The sequence below is a fragment of the Lagenorhynchus albirostris genome, chromosome 2 (genome assembly GCF_949774975.1).
Source record: "Lagenorhynchus albirostris chromosome 2, mLagAlb1.1, whole genome shotgun sequence".
Taxonomy (NCBI): Eukaryota; Metazoa; Chordata; class Mammalia; order Artiodactyla; family Delphinidae; genus Lagenorhynchus; species Lagenorhynchus albirostris.
In genome coordinates this window covers 149,210,007-149,237,325 of record NC_083096.1, presented here as the reverse complement: position 1 = coordinate 149,237,325, position 27,319 = coordinate 149,210,007, and the positions used below count along the sequence as shown (strand labels likewise).

The 27,319-nt window shown below is 38.4% G+C and overlaps 1 protein-coding gene across 1 annotated transcript in view; it reads right to left on the bottom strand.

The window, feature by feature from the left end:
* The window catches only part of ZSWIM5 (zinc finger SWIM-type containing 5), a 262,178-nt gene that overhangs the window by 126,416 nt on the left and 108,443 nt on the right, over nt 1-27,319 (bottom strand). The window lies entirely within an intron of this gene.

The window sequence follows — 27,319 nt, the reverse complement described above, 5'->3', positions numbered from 1 at the left end:
CCTTATTTTTTAGAGCAGTTTTAGGTTCACAGCAAAATGGAGCAGAAAGTACAGAAATTTCTCCTATACACCCTACCTCACATATGCAAGCTTCCTGCACTATTAAAATCCTCCCCCCTCTATTAAAATTACCAGAGTGGTAATTTGTTACAACTGATGAGCCTACACTGATACATTATACCTAAAGCCCACAGTTCATATTAGGGTTCACTCTTGTGTTGTACATTCTATGTGTAATGACATGTATCCACATTATACCATCATACTATAGTATAACATAGTATCATACTACTATTTTCAGAGTAGTTTCACTCCCTGAAAATCCTCTGTGTTCTGCCTGTTCATGCCACCCTCCCCCCCAAAGCCTGATCATTTTACTGTCTTCATAGATTTGTCTTTTCCAGAATGTCATATACGTGGAATTACATAGTATGTAGTCTTTTCAGATTGGTTTCTTTCTCTTAAAATATGCATTCAATATTTTGCAAATATTTTCTCCCAGTCTGTGGCTCACCTTCTCATTCTTTTTACAGTGTATTTCACAAAGCAGAAGTTTTTAATTTTAATGAAAAACAGCTTATCAATTCTTTCTTTCATGAATTGTGCTTTTGGTGTTCTATCTAACAAGTCATCACCATACCTGAGGTCCCCTAGGTTTTCTACTACATTATCTTCTAGGGTTTTTATAGTTTTCCACTTTACACTGAGGTCCATGATCCATTTTGAGTTAATTTTTGTGAGGGGTGTAATATCCATGTTAGTTTTTTTTGTTTTGTTTTGTTTGTTTGTTTGCATATGGATGTCCAGTTGTTCCAGCACCATTTGCTGAAAAGACTATTTTGCACCACTCTATTGACTTTGCTCCTTTGTCAAAGATGAGTTGACTATATTTGTGTGAGTCTATTTCTAGGCTCTCTATCCTGTTCCACTGATCTGTCTATATACTTTAACCAATTCTACACTGTCTTAACATTGTAGCTTTATAATAAGTGTTGCTTACTTTGTTCTTTTTCATTATTGTGTTGGCTGTTCTAGGTCTTTTGCTTTTCCATATAAACTTTATAAACAGTTCATCAATGCCCACAAAATAACTTACTGAGATTTTGATTAGAATTGTGTTGAATCTTAGATCAAGTTGTAAAGAACTGACATCTTGACAATATTGATTCTTCCCATCCATGAACATGGAATATCACCCCATTAATTTAGTTCTACTTTGATTTCTTTCATCAAAATTGTATAGTTGTCCTCATATAGATCTCCTACATATTTTTTTATATTTAAATCTGAGTATTTCATTTTTTTGAGTGCTAATGGGAATGGTACTTTGTGTTTAGTTTCAAATTCCAACTGTTCATTGCTGGTATACAGGTTCAATGGTCAACTTTGGTTATTAATCTTGTATCCTGCAACCTTGCTGTAACTGCTTATTAGTTACAGGAGGTTTTTTTTTCTAATTGATTCTTTCAGATTTTCTAAGTAGATGATCATGTCATCTCTGAATAAAGACAGTTTTACTTCTCCTTCCCAACTGTATAGCTTTTTTTTTTTTCCTATTCTTGTCTTATTACATTAGCTAGGACTTCCAGTGCAATTTTGGAAAGGAGTTATTAAAAAAAACCTGCCAAACTGTTTTCCAAAGTGGTTGTATTTTATATTCTCACCAGCAAAATGTAAGAGTCCCATGTTCTTGCCAGCAACTGGTATAGTCAGGCTTTCTAATTTCAGTCATTCTAATAGGTGTGTAGTGGTATCTCACTGTGATTTTAATTTTCATTTCTCAAATAACTTATAAACTTGAGCATCTTTTGATGTGCATATTTGCAATCCATATACCTTCACTGGTGAAGTATCTACTCAAAATTTTGCCTATTTTATAATTGGGTAGTTTGTTTTCTCATTAGTGAGTTGAGTGTTCTTTCTATTATCTGGATACAAGTCCTTGATTAGGTATGCAATTTGCAAATATTTTCTCCCAATACGTGGATTGTTTTCATTCTCTTTATCATGTCTTTCAAAGTGCACAAGTTTCTAATTTTGATAAAGTCCAATTTAACACTATATTATTTTATAGATCATGATTTTGTTGATGTACTGAAGATATCTTTGCCTAACTCAAGGTCGAAAGACTTTCCCTGAGAGTGACATCAGCATCATGGTAGCATAAGATGTGGCTCCTTCTTGTTCCCTCTTTTAACAAGAAAAAGTCAGCATCCATCCACAAATCCTCTGGGAGTTGTGAGATCCAACATCATATCCCAAGGGACCTGGAAGGAGTCTCGCCTACCTGTGCATCAGGTAACAGGCAGACAGAACTCAATGATGAGTTCTGCAAACTGGTCCCAGACCCTCTTAGCTACAGCTGGGGAAAACCCAAAGAGTGCTAATGTGGAATTTACCCACAGATAAGAAAATGTTTGCAGAGTCCAGACTTCCTGAGGGGAGATTTTAGAACTACACTGGAGCAAAAACAAAACAAAGCAAAACAAAAAACAAATTTGGATGCAACAGAGTAATTAGAACTTTGCCAGTGTTATCACTCTCCCAAGGCGATACAGTAGGGGGAAGGGACAGTGATGAGTGAGTGCTTAGCTACTCTAGCTGTGCAGACACTGCTGGAGAAACCTGTTTCTCTTCAGCAGTACCCAGAGTATTGAGGTTGGACCTCCACGTCTGGGGATAAGGAGGAGACTAGGAAAGAGGCAGTTAAGAATATCAAAGGGGGGCTGCCCTGGTGGCGCAGTGGTTGAGAGTCCGCCTGTCGATGCAGGGGACATGGGTTTGTGCCCTGGTCCGGGAAGATCCCACATGCTGTGGAGCGGCTGGGCCCGTGAGCTATGGCTGCTGAGGCTGCACGTCCGGAGCCTGTGCTCCACAACGGGAGAGGCCACAACAGTGAGAGGCCTGCGTATCACACACACACAAAAAAAAGAATATCAAAGGGCTTAAAAGGGACATGGTTCCTGCTATCTGCCCACCCATGAGCTACTGGGAGAACTTCACCTAATGATCTCCCCACCTGGCCCACAGGCACCCCAAGATCCCAAGTGCTAAACCCACAGCCCCCATCTCCGCAGTTAGCTCCTTCTGCATATTCCCAAATGAGAGCCCAGTGAGAGTGAGATCCAGTGGAATGAACTCAGATAATGAGACCAGGGTCTGTGTGCAAGAGAAACCACAAACTTAAGCTGTAGCACCACCTTCTGGAAAATAAAAGAGAGGTTTCCAGTAATTGGCTTTGTGAGCTGTAAAAATCAGAGAAGACATAAAAGCTTAAGAATTCTGCCACAAGAATGAGCAAGAAGTGTGAAACAGGTGTACCCATTCAAGGTCGGAGAAAGCCCCAGATACAACAGGACCAACAAACAGTATATCCCACCTGAAGGCAACTAGTAAACATTTGAGGAAGTGTCTGCTACTCCAAATGGGAAAGCAGCAACAGAACTCAAAGGAACCTGAAGAATCAAGGAAACATGTCATCACCAAAAGACAACAATAATCCTGCAATAATTGAATACAAAGATACAGAATTCTTCAATCTAAATGATAAAAAATTCAAAATAGTTGTTTTGAGGAAACTCAATTTGCTAGAAGAAAACACAGAAAAGATAATTCAATGAAGTCAGGAAAACAATACCTAAACAAAATGAGAAACTTAACAAAGAGATAGAAATCATAAAAAAGAAACAAACAGAAATTCTGGAGCTGAAGAATCCGATGAATGCAATGAAAAATTCAATAGAGAATCTACAGCAGAATAGACCAAACAGAAAATAGAAATAAGTGATCTAGAGGATAGTCAGAAGGGAACAACAGAAAAAAAGAGGAAAGAAAGCCTATGTGATCCATATGACACCAACAATGTTCAGTTATTAGAATAACTGGAGAAATGGGGACAGAATGTTTATTTAAAGAAATAATAGCTGAGAACTTCCCAAATTTGAGGAGAAAATTGGACAACTAGGTTCACTATCTCAATGCAAAACAACCTTCTTCAATATACATTATGAAACTGTCAAAAAACAAACACAAAAAGAGAATCCTAAAAGCAGCAAAGGGAAAGAAGACTGTAACATACAAAGGAATCCCCATTAGAACATCAAATGATTTCTCAGCAGAAACTTTACAGGCCAGGAGAGAATGGAATGACATATTCAAAATAACTGAAAGAAAAAAATTGCCAGCCAAGAATACTCTATCCAGCAAAGTTATCATTCAGAAATGAAGGAGAAATAAAGACTTCCTGAGACAAACAAAAGCTGAGGGACTTCATCAGCAATAGACTTGCCTTGCAAGAAATGCTGAAAGGAGTTCTTCAAGCTGAAATGAAAAAACACTAATTAGTAACATAAAAACATACAAAAATACACAACAAACTGGTAAAGGTAAATACAGAGTCAGATTTAGAATACTAACTGTAATAGGATGGTATGTCAGCCACTTAACAACATAAAGTTTAAAGGAAAAGAGTTTTTAAAATAACTATAGCTACTATAATTTATTAAGGAATACACAATACAGAAAGAGGTAAATTGTGATACCAAAAGTATAAAAGGGGGGAGTATAAGGGTGGAGCATTTATATGTGATCAAAGTTACATTGCTATCAGCTTTAAATGGACTGTTTTATCTATCAGATGTTTTATGTAAGCCTCATGGTAACCACAAAACAAAAACCTAGAGTAGATTCACAAAAGATAAAGAAAGGGAAATCAGAATATACCACCATGGAAAATCATAAATTTACTAAAGTAGGCACAAAACAGAGAAAAAAAAAAAAGTAACAATGGAACTACAAAACAGCCAGAAAGCAATTAGTAAGATGGTATTAGTAAGTACTTACATATCAATAACTACCCTAAATGTAAATGGATTGAATTCACCAACCAAAAGGCACAGAGTGGCTGGATGGATAAAATACAAGACCCAACTATATGCTACCTACGAGGGACTCACTTCAACTATAAGGACACATATAGGCTTAAAATGAAAGTGAAAAATTATTTCATGCAAGTGGAAACCAAAAGAAAGCAGGCGTAGCTATACTTAAATAAGACAAAATAGACTTTGAGCCAAAAAAGGTAAGAGGAGACAAAGAAGTTCATCGTATAAGGATACAGAGGTCAATTCATCAAGAAGATATAACAATCATAAATACATACACACTCAACATTGGAGTATCTAAATATGTTAAGCAAATACTAACAGATCTAAAGGGAAAGACAGACAACAATACAATAATACCAGGGGACTTCAGTACCCTACTTCCAGCAAAGAGTAGATCATCCAGACAGAAAATCAACAAGGAAACACTGAACTTGAATGATACATTAGACCAAATGGACCAAACAGCATTTATAGAACATTCTATCAAAAGCAGCAGAATACAGGGACTTCCCCAGTGGTCCAGTGGTTAAGACTCAGCACTCTCAATGCAGGGGGCACAGGTTCAATCCATGGTCGGGGAACAAGATCCTGCATGCCCCATGGCATGGCCAAAAAAAAAAAAATGCAGCAGAATACACATTAAGTGCATACAGAACATTCTCCAGGACAGATCATGATAGGACACAAAACAAATTTTGCTTTGCAAATTTTAGAAGATTGAAATCATTCTGACCACAATGGCATGGAACTAGAAATCAATATCAAAAGGAAAGTTAGAAATTTTACAAGTATGTAGAAACTACCTTACTCCTAAACAACCAATGGGTCGAAAGAGAAATAAAAATATACCTTGAAACAAATGAAAATGAAATTATACACCAAAACTTATACAGTGCTGCAAAAGCAGTTCTTAGGGTGAATTTTACAGTGATAAAATACATGTATTAAGAAAATAGAATGATCTCAAGGAAAAAACCTAACTTTATACCACAAGGAACAAGAAAAAAAATGAAGCCCAAGTTAATAGACGGAAGGAAGGAAATAAAGATCAGAGTGGAAATAAATGAAATGAAACTAGAAAAATAATAGAAAAGATCAAAGAAACTAAGAGCTTTAAAAAAAAGATAAACAAAATTGACAAATCTTTAGCTAGACTCACTAAGAAAAAAAGAAAGACTCAAATAAAATCAGAAATGAATGAGGAGGCATTACAGCCCATACCACACAAATACACAGGATCATTACAGACTACTGTGAATAATTATATGCCAACAAACTGGATAGCTTAGAAGAAATAGATAAACTTCTAGAAACACAACCCACAGACTGAATCATGAAGAAATAGAAAATGTGAACAGATCAACAATGAGTAAGGCAATTAAATCACTAATCAAAAACCTCCCAACACAGAAAAGCCCAGGATCAGATAGCTTCACTGGTTAGTTCTACCAAACATTTAAAGAAGAATTAGTGCCAACCCTTCTCAAACTCTTCCAAAAAGCTGAAGAGGAGGGAACACTCCCAATCTCATTTTGCAAGCCCAGCATCATCCTGATACCAAACCCAGATAAGAACACTACAAGAAAAGAAACTACAGAGCAATTTCCCTGATGAATACAGATATAAAAATTCTCAACAAAATATTAGCAAAACAAATCTGACAACATGTTAAAAGGATCATACACCATCACCAGTACCTGGTATTTATCTCCAGGATGCAAGGATGGTTCAATATATGCAAATCAATATGTGTAATAAACCAAATTAATAGAATGTAGATAAAAATCACATAATCATCTCAATAGATGCAGAAAAAACATTTGACAAAGTACAACATCCTTTCATGATAAAAAGCCTCAGCAAGTTGGGTATAGAAGGAACACACTGCAATATAATAAAGGCCATATATGAAAAACCCATAGCTAACATCATACTTAGTAATCACAGGTTGAAAGGTTTCTCTCTAATATCAGGAACAAGATAAGGGTGCCTGCTCATTTTCACCACCCTTATTCATCATGGTACTGGAAGTCTTAGCTGTAGCAATAAAACAGGATTTTTTTTTTAAGAAGGCATCCAAATTGGAAAGGAAGAAATAAAATTGCTGTTGTTTGCAGATGCTATGATCTTATATAAAGAAAATCCTAAAGATTCAATCAAAAAGCTGTTGGAGGGGGCTTCCCTGGTGGTGCAGTGGTTGAAAGTCCGCCTGTCGATGCAGGGGACATGGGTTCGTGCCCCGGTCCAGGAAGATCCCACATGCCACAGAGCGGCTGGGCCTGTGAGCCATGGCCGCTGAGCCTGTGTGTCCGGAGCCTGTGCTCTGCAACAGGAGAGGCCACAACAGTGAGAGGCCCGTGTACCACAAAAAAAAAAAAAAAAAAAAAAAAAAGCTGTTGGAATTAATCAACAAATTCAGTAAAGTTGCAGGATACAAAGTCAATGCACAGAAATCAGTTGCATTTCTATACATTAACAATGAAATACCTGAAAAAGAAATAAAGAATAATATCCCATTCACAAGAGCATCAAAAACAATAAAATACTTAGGAATAAATTTAACCAAGTAGCTGAAAGACCTATACAATGAAAACTAAAAGACTCTGATTAAACAAATTGAAAACACAAACAAATGAAAAGATATCCTGTGTTCATGGATCAGAAGTATTAGTATTGTTAAATTTCCATTCTACTTAAAGTCATCTATAGGTTCATGCAATGCATATCAAAATTCCAATGGCATTTTTCACATAAATAGGACAAACAATACTAAAATTTGTACGGAACCACAAAAGATCCCCCAATTAACCAAAGCAATCCTAAGAAAGAAGAACAAAGCTGGAGGCATCACATTTCCTGATTCCAAACTTGACTACAAAGCTATAGTAATTAAATCAGTAGGGTGCTGACATTAGAAAAACAAAAACAAAACAAAAAAACCCCCCTAGACCAATGGAAGAGAATAGAGAGCCCATAAATAAACAACGGCATATATGGTCATTTAATATTTGACAACAGAGCCAAGAACACTCAATGGGGAAATGACAGTGTCTTCAATTAATGTTGTTGGAAACACTGAATAACTACATACAGAAAAATGAAACTGGATCCTTATCTTACACCACTCACAAAGCTAACTCAAAATGGAGTTAAATGACTTAAATGTACAACTGGAGACCATAAAACTCCTAGAGGAAAATAGGGAAGATGCTCCTTGACATTGGTCTTAGCAATGAATTTTTGGATATGACACCAAAAGCAAAAGCAAAAATCAACAAGTGGGATTATATCAAACTAATAAACTGCACAGCAAAAGAAAATCAACAAAATGAAAAGGCAACCTATAGAATGGAAGAAATTATTTGCAAACCATAGATTGGATGAGGCATTAATATCCAAAATATATAAAGAATTCATACAACTCAACAACACCACCACAAATAATCTGATTAAATAATGAGCAGAGGAACTGAATAGACATTTTTCCAAAGAAGATATCCAAATGTCCAGAAGGTAAATGAAAAGATGTTATAATCACTTTTTTGTTATAATCACTAGTTTGTTTTACTTATTAGATTCCACATATAAGTGATATACAGTATTTGTCTGACTTATTTCACCTAACATAATACCCTCCAAGTCCATCCATGTAGTGGCAAAAGGCAAAATTTCATTCTTTTTTATGCCTGATTAGTATTCCATTGTGTGTGTGTGTGTATATACATACACACACACATACATACCACATCTTTATTCATCATCTGTTGATGGATACTTGGTTGCTTCCATATTTTGGCAATTGTAAATAATGCTACTATGAACACTGGGGTGTGTGTATCTTTTCAAATTAGTGTTTTTGTTTTTTTCTATGCAAAAGGTTTTAAGTTTAATTAGGTCCCATTTACTTATTTTTGCTTTTATTTCCTTTGCTTTAGAGACATCCGAAAAAATATTGCTAACCGCTTATGTCAAAGAGTGTTCTGCCTATTTTTTCTTCACGAAGTTTTATGGTTTCCAAGCTTACATTTAGGTCTTTAATCCACTGTGAGTTTATTTTTTGTATATGGTGTTAGAAAATACTCTAATTTCATTTTTTTACATGTAGCTGTCCATTTTCCCAGCACCACTTATTGAAGAGACTGTCTCATCCCTATTGTATATTCTTGTCTCCTTTGTTACAGATTAATTGACCATAAGTGCATGGGTTTATTTCTGGGCTCTCTATTCTGTTCCATTGGTCTATGTGCCTGTTTTTGTGCCAGTACCATATATATATGATTATTTTAAGTTAGTGATCTTTTAATTTCAAATGCATTTTAATGGCCCTGCATTTGTACTCTCCTCCCCTCACAATTAGTGCTTTTGATATCATATTTTACATCAAATTATTTTATGTATCCCTTAACTGCTTACTGTAGATATAGATGAGCTTTTTCCTTTTGTAATTTTCATGTTTCTATTTGTGACCTTTTTGTTTTCTTTCTGCTTAGAGAAGTTTCTTTAACATTTCTTGTAAAGCTGGTTCAGTGGTTCTGAACTCTTTTAGCTTTCACTTGTCTGTAAAGCTTTTGATTTCTCCACCAAATCTGAACAGGAGTCTTGCCATGTAGCGTATTCTTGGTTGTAGGTTTTTCCTTTCTTCACTTTAAATGTATTGTGCTACTCCTTTCTTGCCTGCGGTTTCTGCTGGAAAGTCAGCTCATGGCCTTATGGGACTTCCCTTGTACGTTTCTTGCTGCTCTTCCCTTGCTGCTTTTAACATTCTCTCTTCAACTTTAATTTTTGCCATTTTAATGACAATGTATCTTGATGTGGTCCTCTTTGGGTTAATCCTGTATGGTACTCTGTGCTTTCTGGACTTGGATGTCTGTTTCCCGAGTTAGGGAATTCTTCAGCTATTACGTCTTCAGTTATGCTCTCAGCCCCTTTCTCTCTCTTCCCCTTCTGGAGCCCTATCATGTGAATATCAGTGCACTTGTTTTCCCAGAGATCTCTTAAACTGTCCTCTTTTCATTCTTTTTTCTGATCAGCATCAGTGATTTCTACTACTCTGCCTTCCAACTCACTGATCTGATCCTCTGTATCATTTAGTCTACTGTTGATTCCTTCTAATGTACTTTTCTTTTGAGTTATTGCATTCTTCATCTCTGTTTGGTTGTTCTTTATATTTTCTCTTTGTTAAAAACTAACCTCTTGCTCTGTGCATCCATTCTTCTCCTCTTTATGATCACTATCCTTAACTCTTTCTCAGATAGACTGCCTATCTCCACTCCATTTAGTTCTTCTTCTGGGGTTTTATCTTGTTCCTTTGTTTGGAAAATGTTCCTCTTTCCCCTCATTTTGCCTAACTTGCTGTTTCTATTTTTATCTATCTGATAGGTTAATTATGTTTCCCAACCTTGGAAAAGTGGCCTTTTGTAGGACAGGTCCAACGCATCCCAGCAGTGCACTCCCCTCTCTTCACCAGAGCTATATGCTCTAGGGGTTCTCCCTATGAGGGCTGCATGGGTCTTTCTGTTGTGGTGGGCTGACTATGCGGGCAGTCTGGTAGGCTTTGTTAGACCCTAGACCAGTTGGTTGCTAGGTCCTGCCTTGTGTGGAGGCTGCTGGCCACTGATAGGTGGGACCAGGTCACTAGGTGGCTGACTGTGGAACCCCAGGGCTAGTGCTGAGTTAATGGTGGGCAGAGTCAGGGTCCAGGAGAGCCTGGGGCTGCTGCCTGCCCACTGGTGGGTGAAGCTAGGTCCTGGGGCTAGTGCTGGCCAGCTGGCAGGAGAGCCGGGTCTTGGGGTCTGGTGGCAGGGCTCAGGGGTCTCAGACCTGATGTCAGATCACTGATGGGTGGTGCTGGTTACTGACACAGTTAGTTGGCTGTGGGGCCCTTGGTGTTTTGAAGCTTGCATTGACTTGCTAGAAGGTGGAACTAGGGCCCCACTGGCCCCAAGGCAGGATCTGTCCTGCTAGTGGGTGGACTGGGTCCACATTCTGTGGAGCTGTAGTTTTCTTGTGGCTGGTATATGCCTACTGGTGGGCAGAGCTGGGCCTGAGGCTACAGCAGGGTTGCTGGTGCGCAGGGCTGGAGCCCAGCCAGCCCCAGGGGAGGGTCTGGTCTGCTAGTGGGCAGACTGGGTCCACAGACGGTGGTTTTCTTGTGGCTAGTGTCTGCCCCTGCTAGGTGAGGCTTGTCCTGATGCTAAAGCAAGCTCCCTGCAGGGTAAGGCTGGGGGCCAGGGATTCTGAGGTTGGTGCCTGCCCACTGGTATGTGGGGCCCGGTCCTCGAAACTCTGGGGAGCAAGCCTGTGTCCAGAAGTGGCTGAGGGCTCAGAGGGTTTTAAGGCAGCCTGTCTGCTGATAGGTGGGGCTGTGTCCATGCCCAGTGAGTTGCTTGGCCTGAGGTGTCCCAGCACGAGTGCCTACAGACCTCTGGGTCAGGGCGGGGCTAGGCCCTGGTACTAATAAGCTAGAGGGAGGATTCCAAAATGGTACTTGTTCATACCAGTGTCCACAGGGTAGAAGGATCTCCCCAAAATGGCTGCCACCAGTGTCTTTGTCCCCACGGTGAGCTGCAGTTGCCTTCTGCCTCTCTGGGAGACTCTCCAAGATCAGCAGGTTGGGCCTGACCCAGGCTCCTATCAAGTTATCACTACTGCCCTGGGCCCCAGAGCATGTGAGATTTTGTATGCACTCTTTATGAAGTCTTTTCCCCCCAGACCTCTGAAACTCCTGAAAGTAAGCCCTGCTGGTCTTCAAAGCCAAATGCTCTGGGGGCTTCTCTTCCTACTGCAGGACCCCCAGGCTGGGGAGACCAATGTGGGGCTCAGACCTCTCACTCCTTTGGGAGAATCTCTGCAATTGTAATTATTCTCCCATCTGTGGGTCACCTACTTGGGGGTATGGGACTTGACTATATAACAAACCTGCCCCTCCTACCCATCTTGTTGTAGTTCCTTCTTTGTACCTTTAATTGTAGATCTTTTCTGCGAAGTTCCAATCTTTTTCATCAATGGTTGTTCTGCAAACAGTTGTGATTTTGGTGTGCCTGTAAGAGGAGGTGAGCTCAGGGTCTTTCTACTCCACCATCTCGGGCCATAGCCCTCTGATCTATTTTTATATCTTTACACCAACACCACACTTTTTTTTTTTTTTAATTTTTGGCTGCATTGGATCTTCGTTGCTGTGTGTGGGCTTTCTCTAGTTGCAGGGACGGGGGGGGCTACTCTTCATTGCGGTGCGCAGGCTTCTTATTGCAGTGGCATCTCTTGTTGCAGAGCATGGGCTCTAGGTGCGCAGGCTTCAGTAGTTGTGGCATGTGGGCTCTAGAGCGCAGGCTCAGTATTTGTGGCACGTGGGTTTAGTTGCTCCGTGGCATGTGGGATCCTCCCAGACCGGGGCATGAACCCATGTCCCCTGCATCAGCAGGCGGACTCTCAACCACTGCGCCACCAGGGAAGCCCCATCCTTGTTTTAATATGTAATAATACTTCATTCCTTTTTAAAAACTGAAGTAAAATTCACATAACTTAAAATTCATCATTTTAAAGTGGACAGTTCAGTGGCATTAAGTACATTCACAATGTTGTTCAACCACCCCCGCTACCTATTTCCAAAACTTTTTATCATACCAAACAGAAACTCCGTACCCATTAAATAATCACTCACCATTTCTCACTCCCTCCAACTACTGGTCATCTCTATTCTACTTTCTGTCTTCAGAAATTATCTATTTTAGACACCTCAAATAAGTGGAAATCATACAATATCTGTCCTTTTGTGACTGGCATAATAATTTCAATTAGCATAATGTTTTCAATGTTTATCCATATTGTAGCATTTATCAATACTCCATTCCTTTTTATGTGTAAATAATATTTGATTGCATGAATATACAATATTTTATCCATTCAACAGGTGATGGATATTTGGGTTGTTTCCACCTTTTGGTTATGGTGAACTATGCTGCCACGAACACTGACCTACAAGTATTTGATTCCCTGTTTTCAATTCTTTTGGGTAAATACTTAGGAGTGGAACTGCTGGTTGTATGGCAATTCTATGTTTAACATTTTTGAGAAACAGCCAAACTGTTGTCCGTACCAGATGCATCATTTTATAATCTCACCAGCGATGTATTAATATTCTAATTTCTTCATATACTCACCAACACTTATATTTCCATTACTTTTTTTTTTTTTTTGCGGTACGCGGGCCTCTCACTGCTGTGGCCTCTCCTGTTGCGGAGCACAGGCTCCGGACGCTCAGGCTTAGCAGCCATGGATCATGGGCCCAGCCGCTCCGTGGCATGTGGGATCTTCCCGGACTGGGGCACGAACCCATGTCCCCTGCATCGGCAGGCGGACTCTCAACGACTGCGCCACCAGGGAAGCCCTACTATTATTATTATTACCATTCTAGTGGGTGTGCAGTGGTACCTCATTGTGGTTTTCATTTGCATTTACCTAATGGCTAACGATGTTGAGCATCTTTTCATGTGCTTACTGACCATTTGTATATCTTTGGACAAATGTCTATTCAAATCCTTTGTCCATTCTAAAATTAGGTTCTTTTGATATATTGTATAACACAGGGAATATAGCTAATATTTTATAATAACCATAAATGGAACATAAACTTAAAATATTATGAATCACTTACTTACTTATTGTACATCTGTAAATATAATACTGTACATCAACCATACTTCAATAAAAAAATGAAACAAAATAAATAAAATTAGGTTGCTTTTTGGTTTGTTGTTTTGAGTTGTAGGAGTTCTTTATATATTCTGAATATTAAGCCTTTATCAGATGTATGATTTGTAAATATTCTCTCCCATTATATGGACTGTGTTTTCACTTACAGTATCCACTTCATTCCTTTTATTGCTAAATAATATTCCAGTATTTTTTTGCCTTATTTTGTTTATTTATTCATCAGTTGATGGCATTAGGGTGGCTTCTACTTTGGGGCTATTATGAACAATGATGCTATTAACATCCATGTACAAGGTTTTGTGTGTACACGTGTTTTCAATTTTCTTCGGTATTGCTATAGATTGAATGTTTGTGTTCACCCAAAATTTTTAGTGGGATGATTTTTTAACTATAAATTCATCTTCCTCATTAGGGCTACTTCTTCTCCTTAGCACTTATCACCTCATTTACTCTTATTTATTATCTATCTCTCCCCAGTAGAATGTGTGCTCCATGAGTACAGGGTTGCTTTGTCATTTTTTTTTAAATCTCTTTCGTTCTCTGCTATATTCTTAGCACATAGTAAGTGCTAAATATACTAATGAATTAAATTATAAATAGGTACAAATATGTGAATACTTTATCATGTTTTCTAATGTCTTTCAGATGCCCAAGCATTTATATATTGAAATATATCATCTTGTTATAAATTATCTTTGTTTTACATATTGTTGGGATATTATACTTATTTTTCAGAAATTATGTGATAAGTAGTTTATATTATCTATGAATTCAGTTTTAAAAGAATAAAGGGAGCCTTATAAAATATGTGTCATAAATGGGCATACTGGATGTGATAGGTTGAGAATAACTGACTCAGTCACATCAATTAGTGAGAGAAATATACAAGGGGCAGTAGGCCATTGCTCTGGAAGTTCTTTGAAAGAACTGCTCTCCCCACATTTCTAAAAATATTCATCTATAAAATATCTGCAAGCATTGTGGGACAGGATGAGCTACAGAGAGGAAGAAATTATAAGAACCATCAGCATCTTGAAGTTATAGATGGGATCCAAGAGAATTCATACCTTGTTTTCAGGATGTCAGTCAAAGGTGGTGTTAATTATGGAGAATTTTCACCTTAATAATGGAAAAACATTCAAAAGCCACTATACATCCTTGAAGTAAAGATACAGGTAGAATGTTGGCACCCCAGGACTGGGGCTTCCCTTGCGTGGTACATCTGTATTCCTAGGTACAGAGGAAAAGACTCAAGCAATCAATGTACTGTTTCTCTAGGCTATCCTGGATGTGGTGGTGAGCAAGTGCCGAGTCATGAAAGTTCAGAGTATCATATGAGGTCAGTTTCATTGAAGAAATCAACCTAAATAATTATCCTCTGCATGAAGGTTGAGGAGAAGACCATTCATGGGGCAGGAGAATTGCATAAAAAGCACTATAATGAGAGTAACCAGTTTGCCTGGTAGAAGTTGGGTTTATTACCTATTGTTCCGTATAATTGCAAGGAAGGTGGAATCGCTATATTAGTATAAAACAAGATAGACTTTAAGACAAGGAGTATTACTAGAGATAAAGAGGGACATTTTTACAATGACAAAAAGGATCAATACAGCAGGAGATAAAAAAAATCATAAATGTATATGTACCTAATAATAGTACTCCAAAGTATATGAAGCAAAAACTGACAGAAGTGAAAGATGTGGGCAAATCAAAAAATTTAGTTTGATATTTCAATACTCTTTAATCAATAACTGGTAGAACAAGAATGCATAGTTCTGCTCTCTTTTCAACTGACAACTGGTTAAGTATTGTACAAAGCATGTTTGTACTCCATGACTTTTCTTTTTGTAGCCAAACATATTCATCCTGTATCATTCTGTTCAATGAAGTTCTGTATACTACAGCAATGAGTTTTACTGCTTCCATGACTTACAAAATTAGAAATAAGGAACTATTTTCTTTTTAAATGAATTTATTTATTTAATTATTTATTTTTGGCTGTTTTGGGTCTTCGTTGTGTGTGGGCTTTCTCTAGTTGTGGCGAGCGGGGACTACTCTTCGTTGCAGTGCGCGGGCTTCTCATTGTGGTGGCTTCTCTTTGTTGTGGAGCATGGGCTCTAGGCGCGCAGGCTTCAGTGGTTGTGGCATGTGGGCTCAGTAGTTGTGGCTCGCAGGCTCTAGAGTGCAGGCTCAGTAGTTGTGGCGCACGGGCTTAGTTGCTCCGCGGCATGTGGGATCTTCCTGGACCAGGGCTGGAACCTGTGTCCCCTGCATTGGCAGGCGGATTCTTAACCACTGCACTACCAGGGAAGTCCCAGGAACTAGTTTCAATTCCTCATATCTTTCTCCAAGAGAGCATAGATTTTAATCTATACCCGGCACTTGAGCTATCAGTATGGTAATTAGTTTTTTACCCAGAGAAGCACCTCAAGAACTATCTCCTTTCTCCTCCTTACTAGTAAATGCTTATTTAATGACACAGGTATAGAGTCTGAAGCTGCAAGTATAGATAGTAGGCTCTAATGGAAACAGCAAACAAAACAAAACCACTTCAAGATTTACTGACAAAGCTTCTCTTCAGTAATGTTAAGCTGCAGAATAAACATCTCCGACAAGGCCAGAATACAACTCAAGGCACCAAGGTATGGTAGAAAAACCACTGAACAAATAGTCTAACCTCTGAATATAATAAGCAGTGTCCTTGGGAACTTAAATAAATAAATACATATATACATACATAGTTATCTCCTAGCTTTGACTGTCTAGGACTACTAAAAAAAAAAAAAGGATGACACTATTCATTGCGGTCAGCAAGGGTATACTGCTTGGCAACATGAATTCCAAGGGGTAAGTTAGAATACTATGTTACATTTGCTCCTCACCCTGGTTCACATCCCCCTTTGGATGGGAGAGTTTGAAAAATATGTACAAAACACCAAAGAACCAGGAATTTCCCCGGCAGTCTAGTGGTTAGGACTCTGTGCTTTCACTGCCGAGGGCCTGGATTCAATCTCTGGTAGGGGAACTAAGGTACCACAAGCCACGTGGCTCGCCCCAAACAACAAAAACAAAAAAAAAGGAACATAATAAAAGAACTTTATTTTGAGGAGTTATATTTAGTATAGTTAAGAATATTTACAGTTAAATAAGCCAAAGATAATACATTTAATAAAAACATTTGAATCACTGAGGAAATTCAAGTCATTTTAGTAAGTAGTTAGAGATCCATAGGAAAGGTCTATGCAGAAGGCAGGCTGTGTTTTATTTGCATGAGGGCCAAAGGAAGCTCAAAAGCCAGGAAAATAGATGTTTATAAGTTTGATAACTAATCCTCATGACTAAGATCCTAATCAGAAGGAGCATGATACAAAAGAATGTGCATGGGGTGGGAAGATGAAGGTTGGGCAATAATTGAAGTGAGAAATGTAGTCACCGTTTGTACTAATCACTGGTTTTGAAACTGTCTTTCAACTGCTAGAGGGGATCATTAGCAGATAATTCAGAGTATCATAGAGGGATTAAATCCCATAAAACTTTCCCTGGTTATATGACTGTCCACTTAAATTCACCTTATAAAAGTAACTTAGGGATCCCATTCTCAATCACCTCCTACACAAGTTTAACCAATAGGGTTGTGTTGTATGAATGCATACTGGCATAGAGACTGGTCACTGTAACTGAAGTGGCCTGGTTTAAATTCAGCAGAGATCACAGAAAACACTCAGTAGCTTTCATAGAAGAGAGTGGTAGCTCAATCTAAACCAACTTGTATGAAAAAGCACATGCAAATCATTTAGGACAGACACTTTTTGAGCGCTGTATCTAAGAGCAGGTCACACAGGGGTACTGGTAGGAGTGCTGGTTGAAGGTAGAGGAGAGTAGTATTCAAACGCTGGTTGAGGGACCATCCCTATTAATTACAAGAGACAGGTAGATATGTGCAATGGACTTTGAGTCAATACTACTCACAAAAGCAAGTATTTTAAAATGTCTAAGATCACTATAAATGTATTTTAAGGGATGGTTCAGCTCATCAGCTTATCCAAGTATACAGTCTCTCTGCACAACAACAAAATAATTCATTTGCCTTCACAAACTATGAAACTGAGAGCTTATATCAAACATTTTATGTGAATGAGAAGTATGAAGTGCTCTGCAGTGGGCTCCCAGCTACCATCAATTTGTAACTCGCACTGTTATATGTTGCTTGGCAAAAAAAACCCACTAGTAATATATTTGTTCAAATACTCAGGTTACTATCCTCCTTTGCCTGCACTTGCAGCATTAAATCTCTTCAAATTCTTGTTGTAAATCTATATAACCACTGATTTTAAAGTTTTAAATCAATATCCCTCTTATGATACTTGCATGTGAAGATTTATTTATATTAAATGCTTTAAAGTACAACTAACCCCACAGGTATTGCCATTAAGAAATATATTTTAGTCAAAGATGATTTCATTCCTTAAAAACATTTTGTGGCTATATCACTGCTAAGTATTCCGGTAATTTGTAGATGATACTTAATTTGATACTAACATCCTAATTCAGTTTAAGAAAAATTTAAAACTCAGGCAAAATATTACTGATTTTCTTGAATTAATGAATTAATCACTTAAATATTTACTGAGCACAACTATGTGCTAGGCACTATTTTAGGTACATAGTATAATATAGTAGAAAATAAGACAGTGTCCTGCCCTCATGGAGCTCACAGTGTAATAGAGAGGGACAGGCAATAAATGAATAGACAAATAAAATAATTTCCTCCTGTAATAAGTTCTATAAAAGAAACAATGTGCTCTACATTCAGGGTTATACAGAGTGGAGGAGAGCAGAGTAACCTCTTTAGATAGTTGAAGAACAGCCTAAGGAGATGATATTTTAACTGAAACTAGAAGAAAAGTAGCAATAGTTCAAAACAAAGCCACTCAAGAACTTTAAACAGGGAAATGACACGACTCTTTATCATCTATCATAACCTGAGAAAAGCTGAATCTGGAGTTAAGACCATTTTCTCTTACCCATTTTTCTTCTCCAAGTTCATAGTCCTCCTTACTTCACCAGCACCCTAAACCCCTGTTCTTATCCCAAATCTTATGATAATGCTCACTGGATCACAGGAGTTCCTGAGAAATGATTACATAATCCACCATTTATGCTCCTGTATTTGAGCACAGAAGATAAGCACTCAGGCCCACCCTTTCAGTTACTGCACTTTACTCTTTTCTAAACATTAAAATTCAGTTTTCACTCAGAACCTCAAAACTATTGGTTTTCTCATTTTTAGCTGATAATCTCACCTCCTATGTCCCAGAGAAATTAGAAGCTAACAGTCATTTCCTACTGCTCTAAGCACAAAATTAACTTTATCACATCCATCCTTTTCTATTGCCCTAAGCTCTCCTTTGCACAACCATCCTTTTAGTTTACCAAACTGATAAAACTCCAACTCTAGATGAATATAATTGCTTGCCCTTTCTAAATCCACTCAGAGTTGCTGAACATTGCTGTCAAAAATCACACACTGTGCAAATTAACCCTGAAATATTAATTATAGCTACAACCTCAAATAATCCGTCAATTCTGCCTCATACCATTCTATGTTTTCCATATCCAGCTTTCTATCCTACTCCCCCGGGGCTGTTTCAAACACTCTCCACCATCCTCCAACCTCCAACCTCCCACATCCTATCTCACTTGTGACAAATGACATTACCTCACACTTCACAAAGAAACAGGAGTCACAAGCTTTCTGCTTCTAAGCTCATAAATTTTCTCCATCTGCAGCCCTCCTTTTCATTTTTCTTTTTATTAAAATAGATGTTTCTCTTCAGAGCTAAAGCCAACCGTTCCACCTCTGTCACCTTTTACCTTAACCCTTGGGATTATTTCCTCTCATATAGTCAGCTATCCTTGTTCACTGGCTTCTGCTCAACAGTCTCCTCTGTAGGCTCTTATTCCTCTGCCTATCCCTTTACTATTCCTCTGTCCTAAGTTGTCTTCTCCTCTTAACCTCTCTCTCATGATCCCATGGTTTCATTTACCAAACTCATATAACCAACTTCATCAGCACTTGGATTTTCCATAGAGACTTAAACTTACAGAGACAGACTTAGTCTTAAAACATCTTCTTCTTCATCCCAAACTTGTTCATCCATTCAATTTGTTTATAGGTAGTAATCATTCTTGATGCCTTTTTTCCTTATTTCCATTATCCAATCAGTCAGCATGTCAAATCTCTCTCAAATCTGACCTCTTCTTTCCATTCTCATTGACAATAACCTAGTCCAGGCAGACATTATTTCCTGCTTGGATTATTGCACTGTCTCCTAACCGGTCTCCTTGCCTCTGGTCTTGCTTCCCTCTATACTACCAACCTCCCTTTCTAAAAGAAAAATGTGACAAGAGTCTCTTTCAAAACCTCTTTCCCTTAAGACAAAATCCAAAATCCTTAAAGTGACAGTTGCAAATGCCTGACCTTTCCCTAGCATCTTCTCATATCACTCCCTCCCTAAAACCCAATGCTCCAGCTTACCTAATAGTTTTCAGTTCCCTGAACACCCTACTCTTTATCTTGCTTCCAGGCCATCACATGAGCTATTTCTTCTCTTGGAAAATTCTCTCTCTCTCACCCCTTTCCCTGGGTAACTTGGGCCAATTCTTCAAGTCACGGCTAAATGTCACTTCCTTTGAGAAGCTATACCAGAGTCCTAGATAAAGACAGTGGTCTCTATTATGTCTCTATTATGTGCTTTCATGCATCCTGCACTTCCATTACCATGGTACTCCTATCACACCACTAACACTAGACTAGTAGGTCCATAAGGGCAAAGACTCTGTCCTGTTCACGGTTGTACTGATATATGGTTACATGGTAGATATCATAAATTTTTGTTACATAGGTGAAAAAAATAAATAAAAAAGTACCCATGTCCCTACGCAATCTAGTTCAAAATTAGTACTTGAAATCTAGATCCCATCTCCTCCCATTCCCTAAATGATGATGCTCCATCAATTATATCCTCTCTCATATGGTAACTTTACTCTTGCTGTTTCAATCGGCTCTTTCTTCTATCTAGAAACAAGCTCAAGACTCTTAACGTAAGTTCCCACCTCAAGAATCTAGAAAAAGTAGAGAAAAATAACCCCCCAAAAAACAGAAGGAAGGAAATAATGAAGATAAAAGCCGAATGAATGAAACTGAAAGCAGAAAAATCAGTAGAAAAAAAAAAAAGCTGGTTCATTGAGAAGATCAAAAGAATTGACAAATCCCTAGCAAGACTGACAAAGAAAAAACAGAGAAGACACAATACCAATATAAGGAGTGAAACAGGTACTTTCACTACAGACCATGCAAACATCGAAAGGATAATAAGGGAATACTATGAGCAACTCTATATACATATATTTGACAACATGGATGAAATAAAACCAACTCCTTGAAAAGCACAAACTGCTATCCAATATGAAACAGATAACTAAAATAACCCTATAATTGTTAAGAAAATTGGATTCTTAATTTTAAAACTCCCAGACAGAAATCTTTATGCCCAGAAGTTTTTACTGGGGAATGCTACCAAATATTTAAAAATGAATTAACATCAATTCTACACAATATATTATATAAGGAAGATGTAAGAGAACAGAATACTTTACACATCATCTTAGTAAGCTAGTATTATCCTGATACCAAAACCAAAGACAGTACCAAAAAAGGAAACTAAAAACCAATAACTCTTGTATCTATGTCACAGAAATCCTCAACAAAACATGAGCACACAGAATTCTGCACTATATAAGAAGAATTATACACCATGACCAAGAAGAGCTAATTCCAGAGATGCAAAGCTGATTCAATATTTGAAAATGATTCAATATCTGAAAATCAATTAATGTGGTCCACCATATTAACAGGCCAAAAAAAAAATCACACAATCATTATCAATTGATGAAGAAAATGTATTTGACAAAATGCAAGACAGATTCATGATAAAAACTCTTGGAAAAAAAGTAGCAACAAAGGAGAAATTCCTCAATAAAATAGAGCATCTACAAAAACCCTATGTCTTGGGACTTCCCTGGTGGTCTAGTGGTTTAGAATCTGCCTTCCAATGCAGGGGGGGCAGGTTCAATCCCTGGTCAGGGAACTAAGATCCCACATGCTGCAGGGCAACTAAGCCCACACACAACAACCAGAGAAGCCCAAGAGTTGCAACAAAGACTCAGTGCAGACAAAATAAATAAATAAATAAAAATAAAAACCCTACAGCTAACATTATACTTAATAGTGACAGATTGAATGCTTTCCCCAAGATAGGGAACAAGGAGAGATGTCAGCTCTCATCACTCTTATTCTACAAAGCAATGGTGAATAAATAAGCTCAGCAATGTCACATAACACATGATAAACATTAAAAAATCAACTGTATTTCTCTATACTAGCAATGAACAATAAAAACTTAAAATATAGTATTGATTAAAATTAAAGAAAGAAAGAGGTTCAAGATGGCAGAGTAGAAATACGTGCACTCACTCCCTCTTGCACGAGCACGGGAATCACAAACTGACTGCTGAACAATCATCAACAGGAAGAAACTGGAACTCACCAAAAATGATACCCCACATCCAAAGACAAAGGAGAAGCCGCAATGAGACGAGAGGAGGGGCTCAATCACAATAAAATCAAATTCCATAACCACTGCATGGGTGACTCACAAACTGGAGAACAATTATACCACAGAAGTCCACCCACTGGAGTGAACGTTCTGAGCCCTATGTCAGGCTTCCCAACCTGGGGGTCTAGCAATGGAAGGAGGAATTCCCAGATAATCAGACTTTGGAGGCTAGTAGGATTTGACTGCAGAACTTTGACAGGACTGGAGGAAACAGAGACTCCACTCTTGGAGGGCACACACAAAGTAGTGTGTGCATCAGGACGCAGGGGAAGGAGCAGTGACCCCAGGGGAGACTGAACCAGACCGACCTGCTAGTGTTGGAGGGTCTCCTGCAGAGGCAGGGGGTGGCTGTGGCTCACCAAGGGGACAAGGACACTGGCAGCAGGAGTTCTGGGAAGTACTCCTTGGCATGAGTCCTCCCAGAGTCTGCCATTAGCCCCACCAAAGAGCTGGGTAGGCTCCAGTGTTGGGTCGCCTCAGGCCAAAAAACCAACAGGGAGGGAACCCAGCCCCATTCATCAGCAGACAAGCAGATTAAACTTTTACTGAGCTCTGCCCACCAGAGCAACACCGAGCTCTACCCACCACCAGTCCCTCCCATCAGGAAGCTTGCACAAGCCTCTTAGATAGCCTAATTCACCAGAGGGCAGACAGCAGAAGCAAGAACTACAGTTCTGCAACCTGTGAAACAAAAACCACATTCACAGAAAGACAGACAAAATGAAAAGGCAGAGGACTATGTACCAGATGAAGGAACAAGATAAAACCCCAGAAAAACAACTAAATGAAGTGGAAATAGGCAAAATTCCAGAAAAAGAATTCAGAATAACGATAGTGAAGATGATCCAGGACCTTGGGAAAAGAATAGAGGCAAAGATCAAGAAGATGCAAGAAATGTTTAACAAAGACCTAGAAGCATTAAAGAACAAACAACTAGAAGAATTAAGGAACAAACAAACAGAGATGAACAATATAATAACTGAAATGAAAATTACACTAGAAGGAATCAATAGCAGAACAACCTAGGCAGAAGAACGGATAAGTGACCTGGAAGACAGAATGGTGGAATTCACTGCTGTGGAACAGAATAAGAAAAAAGAATGAAAAGAAATGAAGAGGGCCTAAGAGACTTCTGGAACAACATTCAATGCATCAACATTCACATTATAGGGGTCCCAGAAAGAGAAGAGAGAGAGAAAGGACCCAAGAAAATTCTTGAAGAGATTATAGTTGAAAACTTCCCTAATATGGGAAAGGAAATAGCCACCCAAGTCCAGGAAGTGCAGAGAGTCCCAGGCAGGATAAACCGAAGGAGAAACACGCTGAGACACACAGTAATCAAACTGACAAAAATTAAAGAAAAAGAAAAATTATTAAAAGGAAGAAGGGAAGGGCTTCCCTGGTGGCGCAGTGGTTGAGAGTCCGCCTGCCAATGCAGGGGACACGGGGTCGTGCCCAGGTCCGGGAGGATCCCACATGCCGCGGAGCGGCTGGGCCCATGAGCCATGGCCACTGAGCCTGCACGTCCGGAGCCTGTGCTCCGCAATGGGAGAGGCCCCAACAGTGAGAGGCCTGCGTACCGAAAAAAAAAAAAGGAAGAAGGGAAAAATGACAGATAACATACAAGGGAACTCCCATAAGGTTAACAGCTGATGTCTCAGCAGAAACTCTACAAGGCAGAAGAGAGTGTCACAATATATTTAAAGTGATGAAAGGGGAGAACCTCCAACCAAGATTACTCTACCCAGCAAGGATCTCATTCAGATTCGGCCAAGAAATCAAATACTCTACAAACAAGCAAAAGCTAAGAGAATTCAGCACTACCAAACCAGCTCCACAACAAATGCTAAAGGAACTCCTCTAAGTGGGAAACACAAGAGAAAAAAAGGACCTACAAACACAAACCAAAAATAATTAAGAAAATGGTAATAGGAACATACATATCAATAATCACCTTAAATGTGAATGGATTAAATGCTCCAACCAAAAGACACAGGCTCACTGCTGAATGGATACAAAAACAAGACCCATATATAGGGCTTCCCTGGTGGCACAGTGGTTAAGAATCCGCCTGCAACTGCAGGGGACACGGGTTCGAGCCCTGGTCTGGGAAGATCCCAAATGCCGCGAAGCAGCTAAGCCCGTGCAACACAACTACTGAGCCTACGCTCTAGAGCCTGTGAGCCACAACTACTGAAGCCCCCATGCCTAGAGCCCGTGCTCCATAACAAGAGAAGCCACTGCAATGAGAAGCGTGCACACCACAACGAACAGTAGCCCCTGCTCGCCACAACTAGAGAAAGCCCACGCACAGCAACAAAGACCTAATGCAGCCAAAAATAAATTTAAAAAAAAAGACCCATATATATGTTGTCTACAAGAGACCGATTTCAGACCTAGGGACACATACAGACTGAAAGTGAGGGGATGGAAAAAAATATTCCATGCAAATGGAAATCAAAAGAGAGCTGAGTAGCAATAATCATATCAGATAAAATAGACTTTAAAATAAAGAATGTTACAAGAGACAAGGAAGGACACTACATAATAATCAAAGGATCAATAAAAGAAGAAGATATAACAATTATAAACATATATGTACCCAACATAGGAGCACCTCAATACATAAGGCAAATGCTAACAGTTATAAAAGAGAAAATCAACAGTAACACAGTAATAGTGGGGGACTTGAACACCTCACTTACACCAATGGACAGATCATCCAGAAAGAAAATTAATAAGGAAACACAAGCTTTAAATGACTCAGTAGACCAGATAGATTTAATTGATATTTATAGGACATTCCATCCGAAAACAGCAGATTACACTTTCTTCTCAAGTGTACACGGAACATTTTCCAGGATAGATCACATCTTGGGTCACAAATCAAGCTTTGGTAAATTTAAGAAAATTGAAATCATATCAAGCATCTCTTCCAACCACAATGCTATGAGATTAGAAATAAATTACAGGGAAAAAAACATAAAAAACACAAACACATGCAGGCTAAACAATACATTACTAAATAACCAAAAGATCACTGAATAAATCAAAGAGGAAATCAAAAAATACCTAGAGACAAATGACAATGAAAACACAACGATCCAAAACCTATGGGATGCAGCAAAAACAGTTCCTAGAGGGAAGTTTATAGCAATACAATCCTACCTCAAGAAACAAGAAAAACCTCAAATAAACAATCTAACTTTACACCTAAAGGAACTAGAGAAAGAAGAACAAACAAAACCCAAAGTTAGTAGAAGGAAAGAAATCATAAAGATCAGAGTAGAAATAAATGAAATAGAAACAAAGAAAACAATAGCAAAGATCAATAAAACTAAAAGCTGGTTCTTTGAGAAGATAACCAAAATTAATAAACCTTTAGCCAGACCCAAGAAAAGGAGGGAGAAGACTCAAATGAATAAAATTAGAAATGAGAAAAGAGTGACAACGGACACCTCAGAAATACAAAGCATCATAAGAGACTACTACAGGCAACTCTATGCCAATAAAATGGACAACCTGGAAGAAATGGGCAAATTCTTAGAAAGATATAACCTTCCAAGACTGAACCAGGAAGAAACAGAAAATATAAGCAGACCAATCACAAGTAATGAAATTGAAACTGTGATTAAAAATCTTCCAACAAACAAAAGTCCAGGACTAGATGGCTTCACAGGTGAATCCTATCAAACATTTAGAGAAGAGCTAACACCCATCCTTCTCAAACTCTTCCAAAAAACTGCAGAGGAAGGAACACTCCCAAACTCATTCTACAAAGCCACCATCACCCTGAAAACAAAACCAAACAGAGATACTACAAAAAAAAATTACAGACCAATATCACTGATGAATATAGATGCAAAAATCCTCAACAAAATTCTAGCAAACAGAATCCAACAATGCATTAAAAGGATTATACACCATGATAAAGTGGGATTTATCCCAAGGATGCAAGGGTTCTTCAATATATGCAAATCAATCAATGTGATATACCATATTAACAAACTGAAGAATAAAAACCATATGATCATCTCAATAGATGCAGAAAAAGCTTTGGACAAAATTCAATACCGATTTTTGATAAAAACTCTCCAGAAAGTGGGCATAGAGGAAACCTACCTCAACATAATAAAGGCCATATACGACAAACCCACAGCTAACATCATTCTCAATGGTGAAAAACTGAAAGCATTTCCTCTAAGATCAGGAACAAGACAAGAATGTCCACTCTCACCATTATTCAACATAGTTTTGGAAGTCCTAGCCACGGCAATCCGGGAAGAAAAAGAAATAAAAGGAATACAAATTGGAAAAGAAGAAGTAAAATTGTCACTGTTTGCATTTGACATGATACTATACTAGGAGAATCCTAAAGATGCCACCAGAAAACTACTAGAGCTAATCAATGAATTTGGTAAAGTTGCAGGACACAAAATTAATGCACAGAAATCTCTTGAATTCCTATACACTAACAATGAAAGCTCAGAAAGAGAAACTAAGGAAACACTCCACTTTACCACTGCAACAAAAAGAATAAAATACCTAGGAATAAACCTACCTAAGGAGGTAAAAGACCTGTACTCAGAAAACTATACAACACTGACGAAAGAAATCAAATATGACACAAACAGATGGAGACATATACCATGTTCTTGGACTGGAAGAATCAATATTGTGAAAATGACTATACTACCCAAAGCAATCTACAGATTCAATGCAATCACTATCAAATTACCAATGGCATTTTTTACAGAACTAGAACAAAAAATTCTTAAAATTTGTATGGAGACACAAAAGACCCCGAATAGCCAAAGCAATCTTGAGGGAAAAAAACGGAGCTGGAGGAATCACGCTCCCTGACTTCACACTATACTACAAAGCTACAGTAACCAAGATAATATGGTACTGGCACAAAAACAGAAATATAGATCAATGGAACAGGATAGAAAGCCCAGAGGTAAACCCACGCAGCTATGGTCAACTAATCTATGACGAAGGAGGGAAGGATAAACAATGGAGAAAAGACAGTCTCTTCAATAA